At 37.2% G+C, this 14,830-nt stretch overlaps 1 protein-coding gene across 2 annotated transcripts in view; it reads left to right on the top strand.

The window, feature by feature from the left end:
• Positions 1 to 14,830, top strand: part of MRPL1 (mitochondrial ribosomal protein L1) — a 97,217-nt gene that overhangs the window by 67,355 nt on the left and 15,032 nt on the right. Inside the window, exon 8 of one of the 2 annotated variants that reach the window (XR_003910698.1) lies at positions 7,519 to 7,601. The exons of the other annotated variant lie outside the window; for it this stretch is intronic. The gene's annotated coding sequence lies outside the window, so the exon portion shown is untranslated. The remainder of the gene's footprint in view (positions 1 to 7,518; positions 7,602 to 14,830) is intronic. 2 annotated transcript variants of the gene reach the window in all.

Below are 14,830 nucleotides of genomic sequence, written 5' to 3'. Positions count from 1 at the left end.
ATCCATTTTATGTTAACCGTGAGACTTTCAGAACATGCCTTGTTCTTTTTCTCACTGATAGATTTCTTGTGTGATTTAACAAACTTGGCCTCTAGCCTACTTTTTCAGAATACTTCTAAATGTAATTATAGGACAGCTGCCTTGTTGATTTGCTTTCTTATTTTTTTCCTTTATGTCTTATTGTTTTCCCTTATTTTAAGGTAAAAATTCTTTCTAATTTTCTGTTGATATTGGATTCCCATTTTACAAAGATACACAGAATACTTTTATATTTATCAAATACTAAAATGTTTTCTGTCTCCTTTCACTTTGGTTAATGTTGACTGCCTCGCATATTTCAAAAACAAGTGTGATAACGTTGTAGTTGCTGAGAACGGTACAGATCAAGGAACAGAACTTTTTATTAGGAAGAAATTACTAGAGCTATAAAATATGGCCCATTAAAGTCTTGTAGTAGGAAGCATTTATCCAGAGGAGAGGACGTGCACTATAGTTTAAAGGAAAATTTACAGTTGCTTACCTGGTGTATTTAACCTATCATACTATTTAATATTGTAATGAATTATATGCCTCTCATGACCTATTATATATACTCCTAAAAGAGCCTATAAAATCAGACCCATGTTTCTGTACATAAGTTTTCAAGTAGCAACATAGCTAACTTTTATGGCTGAATCCTGTTTATTAGTATCTTACCTATGTAAAAGTACTCATTATAGTTTTCATAGGTCTTAGGCTTTGATTTTCAAACCAATTTTAGTTGAAATATCTTGTGATTAATAAAGTTGGATAAAGTTTAAGGATAAAGACATCGATTTGCATTGTATTGAGCACTGGACCTTTTAAAGGGTGCAGTGTGCTGGGACTCTGCTTAGTTTCAGATAATTTGTTTTTGTAGTTTTGGCTTCTTTATTGTTTTGCTATCAGCACAGCAACTTGTCAGAATTTTCCATACTTTATAAAATGTGTTTGGCCTTAAAGAATGGTTAGCGAGGACCTGCTATATATTTTCAGTTAACTTTTTCTGTTTTAACTTTTCAAATGAATTATTTTCAAGCATATAGGTACAGAAAGTGAGGATTTAAACATATTTTTACCAAGAAAAAAAATTTTAATTTTAGAGAGTGAGCGAGCATACTAGTGAGGAAGAGGGACAGAGGAGAGGAGAGAATGAGTGAGAGAATCGCAAGCAGGCTTCACACTCAGTGTGGAGCCTCATGCAGGAATTGATCCCATGACACTGGGATCATGATCTGAACTCAAATCAGGAGTCGGATGCTCATCTGACCGAGCCGCTCAGGCACCCCTAAAGTGAGGATTTCAAAAATGACTTTTCAGGGGCTCCTGCCTGGGTGGCTCAGTTGGTTGAACTTTGGCTCAGCTCATGATCTTGCTCTTCCTGAGTTTGAGCTCCACTTTAGGCTCTGTGCTGACAGCTGAGAGCCTGGAGCCTGCCTCGGATTCTGTGTGTCCTTCTCTCTCTGCCCCTGCCCTGCTCATCTGTCCCTCTCTGTCTCTCAAAAATAAATGCGTGTTAACAATAAAAATGAGTTTTCATTATAGTAGTTTCTGAAAAACCATAATATCAGGAATTTATCTTCATTTTATCTTAGAACACTGTGGGCTCTTTGGGTTCATAGTACTTTAGAAGAGAAAATCTGAAAGGCAGTTAAACCATATTCATTAAAATTCTGGTGAGGAAGTAAAGAAATTAAATACACATTTTTTTTGATATTTATTCTTTATAAATTCGTACTTCTAGTTATGCTCTTGTCAATGCCCTCAATGTCTGCATATTTTTCTTCAGTTTTTTATTTTGAAAAATTTTAAATGAATGGAAAAGTTGAAAGAATAGTACAATAAACACCTATATGCTATATTCTTATCACCTAAATTCACCAGCTTTGCTGCATTTGCTTGGAAAAAGTGATAAAAGTAGTTTGCTTAGAGAGGGTAGTAGATATCTTTTTTATTTTCTGAAACACATAAAATTAAGTTGCAGACATTATAACACTTCAACCCTAAATATTTTCTCATGCAGAACCTAACTATAGAACATTCTCCTATGTGTATATGTTTCCAAAGTAATTTTTTAAATTAATTTTATTTTAATGTTTATTTGGCTTTGAGAGAGAGACAGACAGTGCGAGCAGGGGAGGGGCAGAGAGAGAGGGAGACAGAATCTATAGCAGGCTTCACACTCTGAGTTGTCAGCACAGAGCCTGACAGGGGGCTCAAACCCACAAACTGTGAGATCATGACCTGAGCTGAAGTCAGATGCTTAACTGACTAAGCCACCCAGGTAACCCCAAAGTAGTTTTATTTTTTAATAAGGCTTTTAGAACTTATGTATTGGTACTTTTTCTATTTATAATTTATTGAATTGTTTTTCTTTATCCTTTTATCCTGATATTTTTGCTTTTGTTGCTTATTTAATTTCCTAAGTTTTGTATGAAATTTGAGTTTTTGTTTTTTTAATAATGAAAGAATTTAAATCTGAATTTGCCTCTGATTATATGTTTTGATATTTAGGGCTTTTTGGGTCATTTTTAAAATAATGCACCATAGTACTTTTTAATCTCACATGGCAGAGTATTTTAAAATTTGGAAATTTTTTTGGCTTGTTTAACTTTTTGTTATATTCTAGTTTGACTGCCTTACTGTTGAAGAATGCATCCTTTGTAGTTTCTACTTAAAATTTTTTTTTCAAATGTTTATTTATTTTTGAAGGAGAGAGGGAGACAGAGCGTGGGAGGGGGAGAGGTAGAGAGAGAGGGAGACACAGAATCTGAAGCAGACTCCAGGCTCTGAGCTGTCAGCATAGAGCCCTATGTGGGGCTTGAACTCATGAGCCATGAGATCATGACCTGAGCTAAAGTTGGATGCCCAACGGACTGAGCCACCCAGACGCCCCTGTAGTTTCTACTTTTTAAAAATTTCTTGAGTTTTTCATTGTGGCCTGTGGTATAACATTAATATTTTTTCAAGTATACTAATGACACTTGAAAAGAGAATGTATTCTGAGCCTTCTAGGTAAAGATAATGGATTGAACATTACAGTGATAACTGATTAGAAAATGCCAAATTTAAGTCTGCAATGGAGAGAGCCAAAAAATTAGGATCTTTAAAAAGGCTCGAGATCTGGCTGTAGGATTCTTCTGGAACTAGGTGTTAGTGGTATGTCTGGAAATCGGGCAACAGACCTCTGAAATAGAGAATTCATTGAAAACTATTGAAGATTCTTACATACTTCATGACACTGAGTAACTGCCCTTTCCCATGCTGGGAGGTGGTTGGAAAGATTAAAAGAGAGAGATTTTTTTTTCTTTATGATTTTTTTTTAACATTTATTTATAAAAGACAGAGTGACAGATCATGAGCAGGGGAGGGGCAGAGAGAGAGGGACACACAGAATCCGAAGCAGGCTCCAGGCTCTGAGCTAGCTATCAGGACAGCCTGACTCGGCTCGAACCCACGAACTGTGAGATCATGACTTGGGCCGAAGTCAAACACTCAGCCGACTGAGCCACCCAGGTGCCCTTAAAAGAGAGAGTTTTTAACCTGGTGGAGATCAGGAGTTAAAACTGAAAATAGAGATTAAGTGAATCTATGTATAGATTCCCCTGCCCATCCCCCCTTGACTTGGCTTTCAGAACTCTGGCAGGAGATTAGATGAGGCTAGGCTCAATAATAATAATGGTCCTGGTGGGGGGCACTTGTGGGGAGAAGCACTGGGTGTTATATGGAAACCAATTTGACAATAAACTATTAAAAATAATAATAATAATAATAGCAGTATTGGTAGTAGTAGTAGTAGTAGTAGTAGTAGTAGTAGTAAGATTTGTTTTTAGGTTCCCCTTTCCCTTCTTTCTTCCATACCTGCTCTTTACTTCCTTTTTCTTTTAATAGCTCTTTGAAGTTTTTCTTTTCTATTTTCTTCCTCCCCCTCTCTCTGCTTTTCTTTTCTTACCTCATTTCCACTCTTACCTCCTCTTTGGCTGTCCACCTACATGTTGGGAAGATGAAAATATATTTAATTTATGGGAAAATTAGTATGAATTTGTGGGAAATGAATACCACAGAATAGTTTTCCAGTGACATGCAAGTTAATTAACTTTGATTACCTAAGGTATCTAATTTAAAAATGTCTGGTAGATGCTGCCTGAGTTAATAATATTGTATCTTTAAAAATTATTTTTTAAAAATATTTTTAATATAAAAGTTTGTTCTCTAAAGATGTTTAAGTGTTTTCCTGTAATCATTATTAATTTGTTACATTATAAACTTTTTAACATATTTGATGGTCTCTAAATTATTACTAATTTCAGTTTAGTGACATCAGCAAGTTTATTATGAAACACTGGTTTTTCCTTTGAGTGAATAGAGTCCTACTTTTTCTATTTTTTTTTATATCACAGGACAAGATCCCACTAGTATCAAGTAAAAAAAAAAATCAAGTAAAAAAGAGTATTCTAAAGCAACTATGTACTTTAAAAATATGTACATCATTTGTTCTCTTTCTATTTAGAAACTATTAATATTTCTATTCTTTTAATTAAGATGTAATTAGAACATAAAACCTGGAATAATTTGGAATGAGGAACACTTCTAAAAACTTCACTAAATATGATGGAAATTTGGAAGAATATCTTTAAAATATACATTAGATTGACTTTGACATGCACAGTTGTCATAGCATTAAAGAAAACCAGCTGTAGGGGCATCTGGTTGGCTCAGTCAGTTAAGTGTTGGACTTTGGCTCAGGTTATGATCGCACAGCATGTGTGAGTTCAAGCCCCACATCAGGCTCTGTGCTGATAGCTCAGAGCCAGGAACTTGTTTTAGATTTTGTGTCTCCCTCACTCTCTGTCCCTCCCCAGCTCGCACTCTGTCGCTGTCTCTCAAAAATAAACATTAAAAAAAATTTTTTAATATTGAAAAAAAACAAACCAGCTGTTGCCCTTCTACAATCATGTAAATAACCAGATTTTGAAGACTTGTAAGTGATAATGGTATCAGCAGATAAAACCTATGCTCATTTTCTAAGAGGAAAACAAAAAACAGGGCACGACAGCTCAGATTTATATTTATGCCAAATCATGCCAAGACCTGATTTAACTGGTGTTTCTTATTCATATTTCAAAAACACTTGGATCTTTGACACACTTAACACGAACGCAACGACTTTGATGTGCTTTTCTCTCCTTTTTAAGGTTGTGGACATGGTTCATTCATAGGCGTGTATCACTATGCTTTGCTTATGTAATAGTGAATTGTTTTGTGGCAAGAATATTGCTAACCTGGCAGCTGATAAAAGCTGAAGTATATTATAACAAAAATAAACAAGTTTAGGGCAAGCGACTGTAAGCATCGTAAAATCTTGTGATGAAATCAGAGCTTCCAGTTTTAGTGAACATGTTACAACAGGAAAAGTGAATATGCTGAAGTTCAGTTAAACAGCAAGATGTGGATAACCTAGTCTGTGGGAACTGAAGGGTAGCTTTTGTAGCAGTGAAGTCCGTAGGTTGAGAAAGGGGCAAGCTAAGAGTACTGCTTAAATCGGTTAGAAACAAGCAATAGTTGGATTAAGTAGCTCACTGCCACTTCCTCTCCTCCTTTTTCTCCATTCCTTCTAGTTGATAAATAACTTCTCTTTTGTTACATTATTTTTGGTATACTACAGTGTTCTGTGTCGTAGTTAAGGGAATTAAAAAGAGAGGAAAATATAGAATGTAAAAGTCAAATTCTTTGCTTGTTAGTTCTCATTCAAAGTGTAGGAAGTAGGTTGGGAATAGATCTTAGATCTCCAAGTGTATGGGGCTAAGAAAGAGGAAAAATAAACTATTTATTTGGAACTCAATATGTGCCAGCATTCTGTTTGATCCTTTATTGTGAGAGATGCATATTTAACTGGGATGAATAATCCTTGTAGTATTTTACATTTCATCTTTGGAAGGATATTAATCAGTGTATTTACCAGTAGGAGTATTAAATCAAAACTTGTTTATTATCATTTCCAGTTTTCTTACCTATACTGTCATGAAATTAGATGATAATTTCCTAAAACTTTTGTAAATTGAAAGTGTGAATTTCACCTTCTACTAGATATATATTGTAGCATAAGAAAAACCATACCATTTGAGAGAAACAGCTAACTTTTCTCTTTAATTCATTGAACTAATGCAATAAGGTAGTGATCACTGACTAAAAGAGTAACGTGCTGAAAAATATGTGTGTTCTACATGTAAAAGGAGAGTAAACCAACTTGATTTCTTTGTTAATCCATCTGTTAATACGCAGTTGGCAGTATATTACACACACAGCTTTCTTTTGTTAACTTTATTTCATTAAAAAATTTTTTCTGAATGTTTATTTATTTTTGAGAGAGAGAGAGAGAGCGAGCAAGCGAGCATGAGCAGGGGAGGGACATAGAGAGAGGGAGACACCGAATCTGAAACAGGCACCAGCTTCTGAGCTGTCAGCACAGAGCCTGATTGGGGCTTGAACTCACAAATGGCGAGATCATGACCCGAGCCAGAATTGGACACTTAACTGATTGAGCCACCCAAGTGCCCCTGTTAACTTTATTTCAAAAGCTAGTGATAAGCTTGAGAGCTTTTACTGAATTATTTCTTTATCTAAATGTTGGGAGAGGAAATTGAATGGATCTGAAAGATAATTCCTTGTGAGTTTCATTAGTGTTACTTTCAGACAAATAACATTCACTAATATAGTATTTGCAGTAAATAATAAAACACCATTAAGACCCTATGGTGAATTATTAAATATATTAAATAGAAACACAAAGGGGCATCTGGCTGGCTCAATTGGTAGAGTATCTGACTCTTGATTTCTGGGTCGTGAATTCAAGCCCCACATTGGGTGTAGAGCCTCGTTTTAAAAAAAACAAAGGACAAAATTAAGTATTTTCTAACTAGTTTTATTATAAGCAATGATGGAAGTTGCTTTTGCCTGAGAGCACCCTCCTTCCCCCATTTAGATTTTGCCAAAGATAGGAATGTGTTAAAGTGATGTGAAGCATAACTCATATCACAACTTGTCTTTGCATGAATTTGTATATATTTGGAGACGAATGTATTCTAATACAGGAGTTGGCAAACAGTGGCTCCTTGGTCTGTTTTTGTACTACTTGTGAGCTTAGAATGGTCTTTTAAAAAAGGGGTGTAAAAAAAGGAATATGCAGCAAAAATCATATGTGGCCTTAAAAGCCTAAAATATTTACCATCTGGTTCTTTGCTGAAAAAGTTTGCCAACCCTAAAATATAAATACATAATACATAAGCCTGAAGTTCTGGTTCCAGGTGAGATGATGTAATCACATGACAACCAGTCTCTTGCACTGAATGCAACTATTATAAAACCTGGACAGAATGCATGGAGTAGCTATTTGAAGACTCTGAAAAGTAAATAGTAGCAGGTGTATTAGGGAAGACCAGAATTTGAAGTACCACCACTCACTACTGGTGTGTTTGCCCTGTTTCCTTTGTGTTGTCACAGGACCTGTTCTCAACATAGTCTGAAACTGGGAAGTGGACATTGGTGCAGGCAGAGAGAGCTTCAGGAGAAGCCTTTTACCTCAGGTTTGAGAAATAGGGATAATGCATCTTCATGGGGACAGTTGGTGCAGATGAGGGTACAGGTATCTAAAATTTGAGAAAGGGGAACCATCCTTTCTGACCGGAGGATCTGTGGTCACAAGGGATAGGGCACACTGTCTTTGCTTTTTTTCTCTTTCTGTCCTGTCAGTTGGCCCCCAGTGCAGGAACAGTTACAGTGTAAGTAGCAAAATAGGGTAAATAAAGCCCCAGCTTTCTGGGCAGAGTTCCAAAAGGAGAGTCTCAGGGAACCAGAAAGTACTGGGAAGATCAACCTGGGAAAGAGATTTCATAAAAATTGTTTATGCACTACTGAAGATGAAACTAATGGAAATGACAGAGGAAAGAACTTGAAAATAGATTATAGGAATTATACAATCTGAGAAACAAAGACAAAGATTGGGAAAAAAGAGAAAGCCTTAGAGTCCTAGAGGCCAGTAACAAAAATCTAGCTTTCTTAGTATTGGTGTCCCAAAAGGAAGAAGTATTGTGCCGAAAATCACTTAAATAATGAAAAATTCTCCCACTTTGCTGGTAGAAGCACAAAGTAGTATAGCTACTCTATAAAACAGTTTGGTAGTATCTTATAAAGCTAAACATATATTGTACGGTCCAGCAATTTTCTGGGGTTTTACCCTCATAGAGTTGAAACATTTAAAGTAAAATCAAAACTTATGTTCACACAAATATCTGAACACATGTTTATAGGAACTGTATTGATAATCATCAAAAGCTGGGAAAAACTCAGTTGTCCTTCTGTATGAGAATGGATTAACAAAATCCTGTCTGGCACATCGTGCAGTGGGCTACTAGTCAGTCATAAAAAGGGTGTGAACTGTTGATGGAACAACTAAATGACTCTCGGAAGGTTACAGTCTATAACCTAAGTGAAAGTAGTCTCAGAAGATCATATACTGACACCAAAAGCAGAGACAACAAAAGAGATAAATTGGACTTCATCAAAATTTAAAAGCTTTGTACATCTAAGGACAATATAAGCAGAGTGAAAAGGCAGCCAACTGAATGGCAGAAAATACCTGCAATTCATATATATATGGTGAGAGACTTGTATCTAGAGTACCTGAAGAACTCTGATACAGCAGTCCCCCTCACCCATGGTTTATCTTTCCATAGTTTCAGTTCCCCACAGTGAACTGTGGTCTGGAGGCAGATGGTCCTCCTGACGCACTGTCAGGAAGACAGTGACAGCCTAACACTACATCATAGTGCCTACGTCACCCCCTCACTTCACCTTATCATGTAGGTATCTTATCATCACCTATGATCACAAGAGTGAGCATAGTACAAGATATTTTGAGAGGGACCACATTCACATAACTTTTATTACAGAATATTGTTATAATTCTTTTATTTTATTATGTTCATCTCTTACCGTGCTTAATTTATAAGTTAAACTTTATCACAGATATGCACATAGAGGAAAAAACATAGTATAGGGGTTTGGTCCTATCTGCAGTTTGAGGCATCCACTGAGGGTCTTGGTTCCCATGGATAAGGGGAGGACCACTGTAACTCAATAATAAAATTATAAATAATTTAAAAATGAGCAAATAGTCTGAATATACATTTCTCCAAATAAGATATACAAGTGACCAATAAAGACATGAAAATATTCTCAGCATTATTAGCCGACAGGAAAATGCAAATTGAAACCAAGGTGCTACTGCTTCACACCTATTGGGATAGCTGCTATAAAAAAAAACAAACAGAAATAAATGTTGGCAAGGAGACAGAGAATTTGGGACTCTTGCGCATTGCTGGTAGGGATGTAAAATGGTGCAGTTGCCGTGGAAAGTGACATGACAATTCCTCAAAAAATTAAACATAGAATTACCATAGATCCATATATTCTACTTACATATACCCAAAAGAATTGAAAGCAAGGACTCGGGGGTATGTACAGCCATGTTCATGGGAGCATTGTTCAAATAGTCAAAAAGTGGGAGCGACCCAAGTGTCCATGACAGATGAATGGCTAAACAAAATGTGTATTCAGGCACACTTTAGAGATAATGCAGGTTCAGTTCCAGAACCACAGTAAAGGTGGGATATTGCAGTCAAGTGAATCAAAAGAATTTTTTGGTTTCTCACTGCGTATGAAAGTTATGTTTATATTATGCTGTGGTCTGTTAAAAGTGTGAAAGAGCATTGTGTCTAAAAGAACAATTAAAAAAAATACTTGATTGCTAAAAAATCCTAACCATCATCTGAGCTTTCAGCGAGTTGTAATCTTTTTGTTGATATCAAGACATCCTGCCTTGATGCTGATGGCTGCTGACTGATCAGGGCAGTGATTGCTAAAGTTGAGGTGGCTGTCGCAGTTTCTTAACACAAGTCAACCATGCAGTTTCCTGCATCGATTGACTCCATAACAAATAGAGTAATGAAAAAGTTTGAAATATTGTGAGAATTAACCAAAATATAACAGAAGCATGAATTGAGCAAATGCTGTTGGAAAAATGGTGCCAATAAACTTGTTTGACATAAGCTTGCCACAAACTTTCAAAATGTAGTGTCTGTCAAGTACAAGAAAGTGAAGCTTAAGAAAATGAGGTATGTTTGTATGCACAGTGGAATATTATTCAGTCTTAAAAAGGAAGGAAATTCTGACACATGCTCTGTGTAACATGTATGGACTTGAAGACATTATGCTAAATGAAGTAAACTAGTTGACAGAGGATACTCTATGATCCCACTTATTTGAGGTACCAAGAGCTGTCCTATTCATAGAGACAGACCATATAACAGTGGTTGCCAGTGGCTGGGGAAGGGGAGAATGGGGAAGTAGTGTTTAATGGTGCATAGTTTTAATTTTTTAAGAGAAAGAGGTTGTGAGTGGGAGAGGGTCAAAGGGAGAGAGAGAATCTCAAGCAGGCTACACGCCCAAAGCAGATCCTGCTATGGGACTTCATCTCAAGACTGTGAGATCATTACTTGAGCTAAAGTCAAGAGTTAGATGCTCAACTGACTGAGCCACACAGGTGCCCCATTTTCAGACAAGGAAGACAGAGAAAGTTCTGGAGGTAGATGGTGGTGAGAGTTGCACAAAAATAAGAGTGTACGTAATACCACTGAACTCTATACTTCAAAATATAGTGGTAAATTTTATGTATTTTTAGCACAGTTTTAAAAATTTACAGAGGAAAGAAAACAAGGATTACATACTATTATTCCATTTGAAAACTTTTTTTTTTTTTTTTTTTACATTTATTTAGTTTTGAGAGACAGAGAGGCAGAGCACAAGTCGGGGAGGGTCAGAGAAAGAATGAGACACAGAGTCCGAAGCAGGCTCTAGACCCTGAGCTGTCAGCACAGAGCCCAATGTAGGGCTCAAACCCACAAACTGTGACATCATGACCTGAGCTGAAGTCAAATGCTTAACTGACTGAGCCACCCAGGTGCCCCACTGTTATTCCATTGGTATGACATTTAAAAAAAAACAAAACTATAGTGGCATATGGGGGGTTGTGAGGGTTAGGGGTGGCTAAGAGATCACATGAGGAAGTGTTTTTTGGTTCTGTATCCTCTATTATGATGGTTACTCAAATGTATGTGTAAGTTACAATGCGTGCAATGGTACACCTAAAAAAGGCCAATTTAACTGACTTTTAATCTTGACATGTCTTTCATATGTACAGAAATAGTCTGTGTTTAAATTTATAACTCCTTATTGAAAAATCTGAATTTAGTGGGATACAAACATGGAATGGTTTCCTCCCTTCTCTCACTGTGCCATGTGTACGATTTCCTTTCCCTGTTTCCTTCCCTGGCACATTAGATAGATCTCGTTATTTCCAGTGACTGTCAGTGATTAAAAGTTCTGATCAGGTTCAGAACTCTAATCTCCTATGCAAAGATTCCTCTTGTTCCGTTTGGAACCATGTGGTCTGATGTGGGGAGGGCTTATGAAGTTTTCACGCACACATCCTCCCCCTCTAGACCTTAGAGCTCTACAATGACTTGATTCACTTCTGATATACTTTGAGCCAGGCTCTTTCTCAGCCCTAACTCCCTCCAGGTAGTAGTAAGGGAGGAAAGGCACATTCCTCTGCTTACCTGCCTGGATTTGTTGCTCCCACTTGATCATTGCTGCTTCTCTGGCCAGCCCTTATTGGTTTGATGTCCTCAACATCACATGTTCAGCCCTCTAGTCCCTCCTTCTGGCAGGTGCCCCTGCCTCCACAGAGTAGCTTTTTGGAGCCTTGCCTCCTCACTTGGCCTGCTTCTACTTATGTATGTGTTGTTTATAATAGCACCTTTTTGCCGGCCTTAATTGTTGGCCTCTTTCTTCAAAATATAGGGTATTAAATGCTTTTTTTTTGCTTTCGTATTTAGGACCTGATCATCAGTCCTGAAAAAACTTCCAGAAAAGCCCCATACAACACTTCTTCCAAACACATATCTAGGGTTACAACAACTGTTAAAACAGTTGCTAAGCATTTTTCCTACTCTTACTTTAAATGGCAGTGCAATTCTTAGCCTGACAACATATTTTTTTTTGCTTCATCTGCATGGTAGATAGATACATAGTAGGGTACCAAAAGTGTCTCAGCACCCAACAAAGCTTCCTGTTAACCAAACAAAACAAAAAATCTTTTTTGATCGTGCAGAAATTAATGGCTATTTTTGCCCATTCACTTCCTCAAACATTCTTCAGTCTGTCATCCACACCAGGGGTTCGCACACTGGCCTGGGGACCATTTCTAGCTCTCCACGTGATTTTGTAAGTAGAGTTTTGTTGGAACACAGTTGCAAACATTAATTTGTGTATTGTCTATGGCTTCTATCTTGCTAAGACAGCAGAATTGAGTAGTTGCAACACAGACTGTTTGGCCTGCAAAGCCCCAAATATTTATCATCTGATCTGACCATTTATAGAGAAAGTTTACCAACTCCTGGTTTACACACACCCTGCATCCAGAATTCTTTCTAAGACATTGATCGTATAGATACACCATTTGTCTGCTGAGAAACACTGAATAGCTTCTCACTGCTCACATTTCTAGATAAAATCTTTATCTTTACATTTAAATCTCTTTGTAGTCTCAAATCACTATGTCAATTTCAAATTCAGCATTTCTTTCTATTTTCTGTGAGGCAAGCTGAAGTCTGGAGTTATAAATTGGCAGGTTACAGGCTGAATTTGGTTCCCAAACTTATTTTATTGGACCCAGATAGTGGCGTGGTTTTGTTTTTCTTGAATCAGCATTTAAAAACTAGATGATATCATGAAGAATTTCAGATTTCTGGTTCTTGGCAAGTCAGGGATTCTGTTAACAGTGGCCCCACAGCCCTCGGTATAACAGTCTACTAGTGCTGAGTAGCTTACTCTCTTCTCTGTTTGGAGTGTTACTGTCCAGCTCTGCACAGCATGCGTCACATAGGTGTGGTAGGCAGATGCACTCAAACATAGGCCTCTTCAGTCCTGCCCATTACCTTGTCTGGCCACTGGGCATTTGAGTTTGAGTTTGCAACCTTAGGCCTAGATATAGTGAGCCACCTAACGGTCACCTCTTCCACCTTGTTGTCACAGTAGCTCATGGTGCTCCTTCTGCCTGGAAGATACTCATTGTTCCTCAGCACTCTTCATCCTTTCAGACTAAAAGACTCACATATCATTGTCTTTGTAGCCTTCTCTGTAAAAGTCCATCACTTCTTCCCTCTGTGCCCTTATAGTACATTGTTTATATCATATAGAATGGCACCTGTGATGTATTTTAGTGACCAGATTGTAAGCTTCCTGAGGGCAAGTTTTGTATCTTACTCATCTTTCTGTTTCTAGCTCCCAGGATAATGATGGACAGGCTGGGAGCCAAAAAAGGGTTGCCGAACGATATGGTATAACCATCTAAAAGCTTGTAAGGTAGTAAAGGATTCATTTGGCAGAGAGAAAGTTTCATATTTTCCCCACTTAAACGCATCCTCTTTCCCATTAAGTATTTTACTTAGTTTCCTCTTTTTCAGCCTTAGTTTATAACAAACTCATTTTGTGTTTTCCCAAAACTGATACTTCATCTTTTGTAAGGATGACCAACACTTAAAAACTGTATCCAGGGTCACAAAGTAGAGGAAATGTGGTTCAGATTTAGAACCACATGCACATAGCTGCTGAGCCAATCTTTACCAGATGTGTGTGCACTTGGATAAGTTAACAAAGTTTTCCAAGTCTCAGTTTCTTTTTTTTTTTAAGTTTTTATTTATTATTTTGAGAGAGAAAGAGAGAGAGAGAATCCCAAGCTGATAGCACAGGCCTGACGTGGGACTCAATCCCACAAACTGTGAGATCATGACCTAAGCTGCTCACAAGCTCAACTGACTGAGCTCTTTGGGAGCCCCCCAGATCCCAGTTTCTAATCGTAAAAGAGGAGCTGCAATAGGTCCTATTTCAAAGGATTCTTAGGAGAAATAAATGATAATGTTTATGTAATGCTTAGAATAGAACTTGGCTCAGAGTACTTACTCAATAAATAGAGCTGCTCAATCAATTATTATTATTACTTTCCTTAGTGTTGGATAGAGGACACACAGATTATCTTCCTTTTCTTTGTTTAGACCATAAGGAGTCATGGTGATTAAGAGTGTTGGCCCGTCTGCAGAAACTGTAAGCCTGGCCATTCTTTATTTAATCTTAAAACATTTCATTTGGAAGAGATTTTGGAGGCCAGATGTTCTAATAAGTGCTTTCCAAAGGAAGAGTCCTGTCTACAGTTTTCTCTTGGAGATGATTGTACATCTAGAGGCTGTAAGAACATTTATGGTGCTAGCAGTTGGCCACTTAAGGAGGATCATGTGATTGTTTAAAAATCATGTATATGTATTTTGCTTGTGTGTGTATTTTTTTAATCCTCTGTAAAAGGTAAAGACTTAAGTGAAATTCTTTTCCTACACTGTAGTCCTTAGTCTTCCAAAATATTTTAAGACTTACCTTTTGACTATCAGTTCTCAGAAGTGTGCCTAGGGATACCTTTTAGCTGACACACTTTTCTCAGAAGCCTTTCTTCTCTCTTCCCCTTTTTTTAAATCTGAGAATTCATGAAGCCCGTGAAAGCCTAAGATAAGTTTTTTGTGTGCCTGTGTGCAGTTTTCTGGAGTGAGGTGTAATAACTCCAAAAAGTTTAAAAATCACTGCTGAAAAGGGTGCAACTAAGATGATGGCATAGTAGGAGGACCCTAAGCTTGCCTTGTCCTGCTCG

Source organism: Suricata suricatta, chromosome 1 (genome assembly GCF_006229205.1).
Source record: "Suricata suricatta isolate VVHF042 chromosome 1, meerkat_22Aug2017_6uvM2_HiC, whole genome shotgun sequence".
Taxonomy (NCBI): domain Eukaryota; kingdom Metazoa; phylum Chordata; class Mammalia; order Carnivora; family Herpestidae; genus Suricata; species Suricata suricatta.
The sequence above is the reverse complement of the archived record's forward strand: the minus strand, read 5'-3'. Positions and strand labels throughout refer to the sequence as shown.